The sequence below is a fragment of the Erinaceus europaeus genome, chromosome 13 (genome assembly GCF_950295315.1).
Source record: "Erinaceus europaeus chromosome 13, mEriEur2.1, whole genome shotgun sequence".
Lineage (NCBI taxonomy): Eukaryota > Metazoa > Chordata > Mammalia > Eulipotyphla > Erinaceidae > Erinaceus > Erinaceus europaeus.
In genome coordinates this window covers 29341645-29349690 of record NC_080174.1, presented here as the reverse complement: position 1 = coordinate 29349690, position 8046 = coordinate 29341645, and the positions used below count along the sequence as shown (strand labels likewise).

The following is an 8046-nucleotide window of genomic DNA, read 5'->3' as shown; positions in this document are numbered from 1 at the left end:
ATATATAACAATTAAAGGACAATTATTGCTGCCACAAATAAAGACAACAATTATAAGAATCACCAAACAAGTAAAATGTAGTCAAACTTAATGTCAACTTAGATCTCACTTAAATCCTAGGTCTATTCCCTAACTGGAGGCCAAACCCCATAAACTCATTATCAAGTTGAATACAACAAATGATATTTAATGATTTAACAATAAGAAAGTCTAAGCTTGTCAGATGAAGAAAAGATGACAATAGCTGGATAAGGGCAAGAGACTAGCACACTTAATGATAACTTTTTTGGTCAACACCAGACCACCCCATCATCTGGAGCTCTTGTCAGGGAATCCTTGGATTCCCAGATATGTGTGATGGGCCTAGACCCTAATAGATCCCTCCCTCCACCACCACTGTCATTTGCAACAGGAACATCATCATAAGCCCTCTAATGGACCACTTTAGGACCATGCCCTTACTATAAAGAAGCAATGGTATGGGATTTCCTCCCTCTCCAAAAGAAGACCTCTACTCTGTCTCTCAAGGAAGACTGGTCTTGAAATGAGTGCAGCCTAGAATGTTCCCAGCTGTGACAATGGACTGTGCACTCAGACTGACAGGGACTCAGTGGTTACACAGGCTCCTGTGCTAAATGTGAATATATATGAACCCTCAGTCAAGTTGATGGGGTAAACAGTTCATTGTATTTATATACTTTCTTCCATTTTGGGGGCTACTCTCTGCCCAAATTAAACTCTCTAGCCCTATTCTCAATTCTGACACTACTTCCTCAAACAGTATTTATTGTCCACCTACACAGTAACTATCAAACTCAGACAAAAATTACTAAAGTCATTAGCCTCTAGGAACATAACTAAAATTGACTTCCTAGCTTCTTCCCACTCCTAATTTCATTTGTTCTATCCCCACCTTTGGGTTTCTGTTTATTAAATAATTTGTCCTGCTTTATATTTTACTGCCTTTCAGCCACCAATTTGCAGATGCTATGATTCCATCCTGACTTTCCTGGGAAGATGACCTCACTAATGTGGCCCAAAGTCATGCCTCTCCAGAGATCTACACTATGAAGGAAAGATATACACAGGCTGGGTGGGGGGGAGGGGTAAGGATCATCCTGACAATGCTCATATCCAGCAGAGAAGCAATTACAGAAGTCAGAACTTCCATGTTCTGTACCAAAAAAAAAAAAATTGACCTGTACTCCCAGAAGAATAAAAAATAAGAAAGTTTCTAATGAAGAGGATGGGACACAAAACTCTGGTGGTGGGAAGGAACTATGTCTATATAGAAGTATACCCCTGTTATCTTACAATCTTGTAAAGCATCAGAAAATCACTAATAACTTGGCTCTATAGCACAATGGATAGTACACAGGACTTCTAGACAGAAAATCACTATTTTTTATGTGCCTACCCTATGACCCAGCAATTCCTCTCCTGGGCATCTATCCTAAGAAACCAAACATCCATCCAAAAATATCTGTATATACCTATGTTCATTGCAGCATGGTTTGAAATAGACAAATCCTGGAAGCAACCCAGATGTCCAATAACAGATGAGTGGCTGAATACGTTGTGGTGTATATATTCACAATGGAATACTACTCAGCTATTAAAAATGGTGATTTCACCTTCTTCACCTCATCTTGGACGGAGTTAGAAAGAATTATGTTCTGTGAAATAAGTCAAAAAGAAAAGGAAGAATATGGGATGATCTCACTCATAGACAGAAGTTGAAAAATAAGAACAGAAGTGAAAACACAGCAGAACTTGTGTCTTTCACAAAGTGAAATACTCTGGGGTGAGGAGGAGGGTTCACATCCTGGAACATAATGGTGGAGGAAGACCTAGAGAGGATTGAATTCTTACATGGAAAATTGAGAAATGTTACACATGTATTTTATTGTGGGCTATGAATCATTAATTCCCCAATAAATAAAACACCAAATTAAAAAAAAAACAACAGTGGTGTTGGACTTATGGGAGGCATAGCCATAGAATAATTGGGATCAAATAGTCTCTCCTCCCAAAACAACAAATAATTACAATAGACCCAATTCAGTCAGTCTTCTACAGCTGAAAGACCTGCAGAATCTCAGGTGGGTGCTCGCTCATGAGCCTGGAGCAAAAAGGAGTGCACAGGTCGAAGAACAGCAGTCAAATCAGAGCTCAGGGTGGCACAGAGCTGAGCTGCACCACATTGGCAATATCACTTTAAATGCAACAAGCAATAAAGGTTGTTCCTAGTGCCAGAAGAAAAGAGAAAGGGGCTTACAACCTCTAAATCTTTGACTCAGGGGGTATTTAAGCCTTCTGAATTTAAGGAAGGGCACAACATAAAACAGAGCATTTGTGACCACAAGACAACCCAAAGCAACCACCCCCACCCCATCCCATCCCACCCAGAGCAGATCACACAAACAAGAGAAACCTAGAGAACACAACAGCCAGAAGAGTGCCAGAACTCAATAACCAGAAAAGAGTAGCAGCTCTCTGTTACTCTCCCTGGTCATGTAGAAGTCAATCCAGGCAATTGTGATTAGTTAATTGAATGACACTGAGAGAGGGACCTCATAACATACCATATACAATGGTTAAATGTTGTTAAAATTCGGAAGGCTCCTGCTGGCCGGGCTGGCTTCACGGGCGGGTAACAGAGACGCGGAGACAATGGCTGGGCAGGGAAGCTGTATTTCTTTATTCAGGAACAATGATTCATAAACTAAGACAAACTAATCACCAAACAGAACTCTGCTGTCTCTTTGCGGCAGCGCAAGCACTCTCTGGAACTCTGAACTCTGAACTCTGGAACTCTGGAACTCAGGAACCCAGAAACTCTGTCACTCTGGAACTCTGCAACTCTTCAACTCTAGAACTCTGAAACTCTTCAACTGTAGAACTCTCTCTTACTCTGTAACTCTGAAACTCTGGCACTCAGGAACCCTGGAACTCTGGCGGGGTTCCTCGGGGCGGGGCCAAGCGGGCCCGCAAAAACTAACTGGACTGATCTAATTCTCTCAGTGGGTGAGGGCTAGAACAAACCAATGTAAAGCATACGACAATTCCCCCTTTTCTTTTAACTAAATGGCTACAGTATCAAGGGTGTGGGGTGAACAGAAACCTATATCGTATAGGCATTTTTATAAAAAGAAACTGGCACAAACATGGAGAAACATGCAAGTGACAAGAACCAGTGTGCTGCTAAGGGAAGGCCTGAGGGGGCCATATCTGCCTCTGTGGGCTAAACTTTATCAGCTTAAAAAAAAACATTTCTTGCCTCTGGGGGGCGTACTTGCCTTGACGGGCATTTGCATGGGGGTGGGGAACGGCCTAGAGTCCCAAAGGCAGCTGGCTGCAATTTACTTACTATGAAACAAAACTTGTTATTAGCATATTTCTAAAAGAGAAGGAATTTGAGACTTTTACATATCAACAACGTCTTTTAACCTTTTGTTACACCCATTCAAGATGGAGACACACCCTAGTTGTGGGCAGAAGAGGAAACCTCAGGCATGAGAATAATTAGCATAGCCATTGTGCGATCTACCATTTCTCATAGAGAAGGTAATGGAGAGTTTTACATATCAACAAGTCTATTTAACCTTTTTTTAAACCAACTTAGTTAAAATATATTGCTTGTTAACTAATGTTTACCTTAGACTTTAAATGTAAGTTAATTTTATCTTTATGAGAATTACGTTGAAACCCTTTTTCATTTAACTTTGACTAGTAAGAATTTAGCCTTAAAGTTACTGTTTACCAAACTTTAAACATATACATAAACATGGTCATTAATACACAAGGAGAGAAACCTTTGTTATGAAGACATGTCATTTTAAACACGAATTTAAATCTGTACTGTCTTAGTTGTTGGGGGGGGGGTTCACCATCTGGAGGTGGCTTCCCGTGCAGCTTCACTTTTAGGAATTGCAGGTTGTGATCTCTGCACAAATCTCTGCATACTCCAGCTTGTCTGCCTTCAGACTGGACCGGCAGCTGGAGATCTCGTGTGCCCAGTTTCGGCAGGGATCCCGGGGGTCCAGGAGGCCCGGGATGGTTCCAGAATTTATAGCAAGAGGGCAGGCAGGCCAGTTTTGTAGAAGGCGTGGGCCTAGGTGCCCAGGGGTGGCGGCCATGATAGGCCACCGCGGCCCTGCCCCATGGCCCTGCCATGTCTGCTGCCCTGCTCGCAGTGGCCGAGCAGCATGGAGGGATCACACATCCAGTGCCCTGCGCCACGCGGTGGAGAGCCGGCTCCTGTGGGCTGGCCTCGGGCTCTTGTGTGTTGGCATCGGGCTCCAGCGTGTTGGCATCGGGCTCCAGCATGTTGGCGTTAGCCTCTTGCGGGCTGCGGGGCTCTTGGGGTTCTTGTGTGCTGGAGTCGGCCTCCTGCGGGCTGCGGGGCTGTGGGGTTGCTGGCGCGGTGTGTGGGGTTGTCTGGGCACAGCCGGCTGGCTGGCTGTTTAACCAGGTGGAAACAGCAGCTCCGCGCCTCGCCTCCCGCCCGCTGGCTCTTCCCGCTGGCTGTTCTGAGTTCGCCCGAGCGAGTGGAAACCACAGAGCGGTCCCGAGATAAATGTTCCAGAAACAGCAAAACAGTCTCGTGAAGAAAGAGCAGAGGCCTTTGGAGACCTCTTCACAAGCAGAAGAGAAGGCCATAGTGTATAGGTAGCCAAATTGTCTTTACTTATCTGAGAGATGCGCAGGTCAGCCCCACGTTGGGCGCCATTTGTTGTTAAAATTCGGAAGGCTCCTGCTGGCCGGGCTGGCTTCATGGGCGGGTAACCAAGAAGAAACATTGCATAAATGAACCAGGACAAAAGCCGAGTAAACCACCCCCCAAAAGGTTTTAAGGACAAGATCCAAACACTAGTTGAATTATTAGTGAGGACAGAATTTGAAAGTAATATCATCAGAAATGGGAAAACAGCAAAGGAGGGTCCCAAACACAATTAACTGAGACTTTAAAACACCAAGACACATCATAGTTAGAATGAAAAGGGATAAGGATTTTAAAAAAAAAAAGATTTTGAGCACAGCAAGAGAAAAAACAAGAGTCACCTACAGAGGAAAACCCATAAGATTAGCAGATTTCTCCACACAAACACTACAGGCCAGAAGAGAATGGCAACATATATAGAGAGCACTCAATGAGAAAGGCTTTCAAGTAAGACTATTGTATCCTGCTAGACTGTCATTCAAACTAGATGAAGGCATAAAAATCTTCTCAGACAAGCAACAGTCAAAGCCTGCCCTGCAAGAAGTTCTGAAAGGTCTCTTATAAACAATCACTGCATCATAAACATGTCATATATCAGAACACTCTGAAACTATGGACTAATGGAATTAAAATATCTTCAATATATAATATCAATAAATGTCAATGGCAGAGGAGGAGATGGATCATAAAACACTACCCAACCATATATTATCTGCAGGAATCCCACCTAACTCAACAGGACAAATACAGACTCATAGTGAAAGGGTGGAAAGCTACCATACAAGCCAATGGCCCACAAAAAAGGGCAGGAACAGCTATTCTCAACCTGACATAATAGACGTTAAAACAGAAAAAAATTTTAAATATAGGGATGGACATTAATTAATGCTCAAAGGATCAGTCAATCAAATGGTCTTAACAATTAACATCTATGTACCCAATGAGATGTCATCTAAATATATGCAAACATCTACTGAAAGGGCTACAGTAATATATTAACAGCAACACACTAATAGGAGAGGATTTCAACAGCCCTTAGATATTAAACCAGAAACTATCAAATACTTAGAGGAAAATATTGGCAAAACTCTTTTCTATCTAAATTTTAAAGTCACCTTCAATGAAACCAAATTGTTAAAAAAAAAAAAAAACTTAACTCATGTTAAGTGAGATAAGTCAAAAACAAAAATATGAATATTTGATGATCTCATAGACAGAAACTTAAAAACAAGTTTAGAAAGGAAAACTAAGCAGAACTTGGACTGGAGTTGGTGTATTGCACCAAAGTAAAAGACTTTGGGATAGGAAGGAGGGTTCAGGCCTGGAACATGATGGCAGAGGAAGACCTAGTAGGAGTTTTATTGTTGTGTGGAACAAGCAGTGAAGCAGGTCTGCAGGTGTCTATCTTTTCTCCTCCTCTCTGTCTTTCCCTCCTCTCTCCATTTCTCTCTGTCCTATCCAACAACAGTGACATCAATATCAACAATAATAATAACTACAACAACAATAATAGCTACAACAACAATGAAAACAACAAGGGCAACAAAAGGGAAAATAAATAAATTTAAAAAATTTAAAAAACTCATCTTCACACAAGCTTTCCTTTTATAAAATCAGGTGTCCTCTAATAACAAAAGAGAATAGAAAAATCTACAAATATCTGAAATATGTCAGAACTGTTATATATAAACTAGCCATAGCCATAATGCTTAGGTATAAGCTGTAAGTAATCATTTTTTAACTTCTTGTTATCGACTTGGTAATGTGACAAGATCCTGTCTAAGAATTTAGCCATAATGTCTATTTTTTCTCTTCCACAACATCATGAATACATTTTCTTTTTCTCAGACATCACCAGCTAAAGAGGCATAAGATACCAAATCAAAGGTGACATTAAAATTATTAGACAAGTTTTCAGGGCAGTCAACTAGTCTCTCTGATTTGCTACAGAAAGGTTCCAAATTTGCTGACTGCTGACCCCAAAAATACTGGGTGGTTCAAAAAGTCATGATTTGCTTTGCCGCATCTACTGCGAGAATGAATACCATTCTCAGCAACCAGAACGTCAACATTCCAGAGAATGCCGACATCTCTCTGAAGGGCCGCACAGTCATTGTGAAGGGCCCCAGAGGCACCCTGCGGAGGGACTTCAACCACATCGACATGAAGCTCAGTCTCCTCGGAAAGAAAAAGAAGCGGCTCCAAGTTGACAAATGGTGGGGAAATAGAAAGGAACTGGCTACTGTTCGCACTTTCCGCAGCCATGTACAGAACATGATCAAGGGTGTTACACTGCGCTTCTGATACAAAATGAGGTTGTGTATACTCACTCCCCTATGAACGTTGTTATTCAGGAGAATGGGTCTCTTGTTGAAATCAGAAACTTCTTGGGAGAAAAATACATATGCAGGGTTCGAATGAGGTCAGGTGTTGCATGCTAGGTATCACAAGCCCAGAAAGATGAATTAATTCATGAAGGAAATGACATCAAATTCAGCTGCATTGATTCAGCACGCTACAACTGTTAAAAACAAAGATATCTGGAAATTTTTGGATGGTATCTTTTTCTGAAAAAGAAACAGTTCAGCAGGCTAATGAATAATCTCTACGGTGTCCAACCACACAAGCAGCAAAATAATGGGATGATGTGTGATCTCTTAAAAGATTAAATAAAAGCCATTACTGGTTTGGAACTTTTCCTCAAAAAAAAAAGTCATGATTTGCTTTTCTATACTTTTCTAAGCAAAAATATGTCATAATTTTTTTCCAAGAACCCAGTATTTTGATCAAGTTAACTCTGGGAACAGCACTGTTTATAGTTTCATTCTTGCTGACCCCCTTGTAAGTTGACACATGTCTATATGAAGCTTTGATCACATTCAGAACTATCTTCTCTTGAATACATCTCATTTCTACAAGCAGTTCTTTGGCCTATCTTTTTATTTCTACCACTAAGTTATAATAGTGGGCTCCTGAACCTGCAAGCAAAAGAGTCTGCTCTCTTTTGTGCCAGCTACTACACCTACATCTCAGAACATAGATCTCTTTGACCCTTCCTTAGCAATGCTAACAGGTGTTTCTGGAATTAGCATCTGCAAGGTGACTTATAACCTGTGACACAAGAACAATAAATCATTCATTAGGACTCTAGGTTGGTCTTAAGAGGCCCAGCATGGTTCATACTTACTTCCCTGAAACTAGGTGATAAGTAGTAAGGCCCTGCACATTGAGTCTTCTGCATTTTATTAGTTACTTATCAAGGTCAGTGAAAGGAATTTTAAGAGAGTTCATATAAGCAAAAGTTTCATAAGGAGAACAAAATA

At 41.3% G+C, this 8046-nt stretch overlaps 1 pseudogene; it reads left to right on the top strand.

Moving 5' to 3' along the window:
- Window positions 1-6744: 6744 nt before the first annotated feature.
- LOC107523276 (large ribosomal subunit protein uL6-like) lies at window positions 6745-7325 on the top strand (annotated as a pseudogene).
- The last annotated feature ends 721 nt before the right edge of the window (window positions 7326-8046 follow it).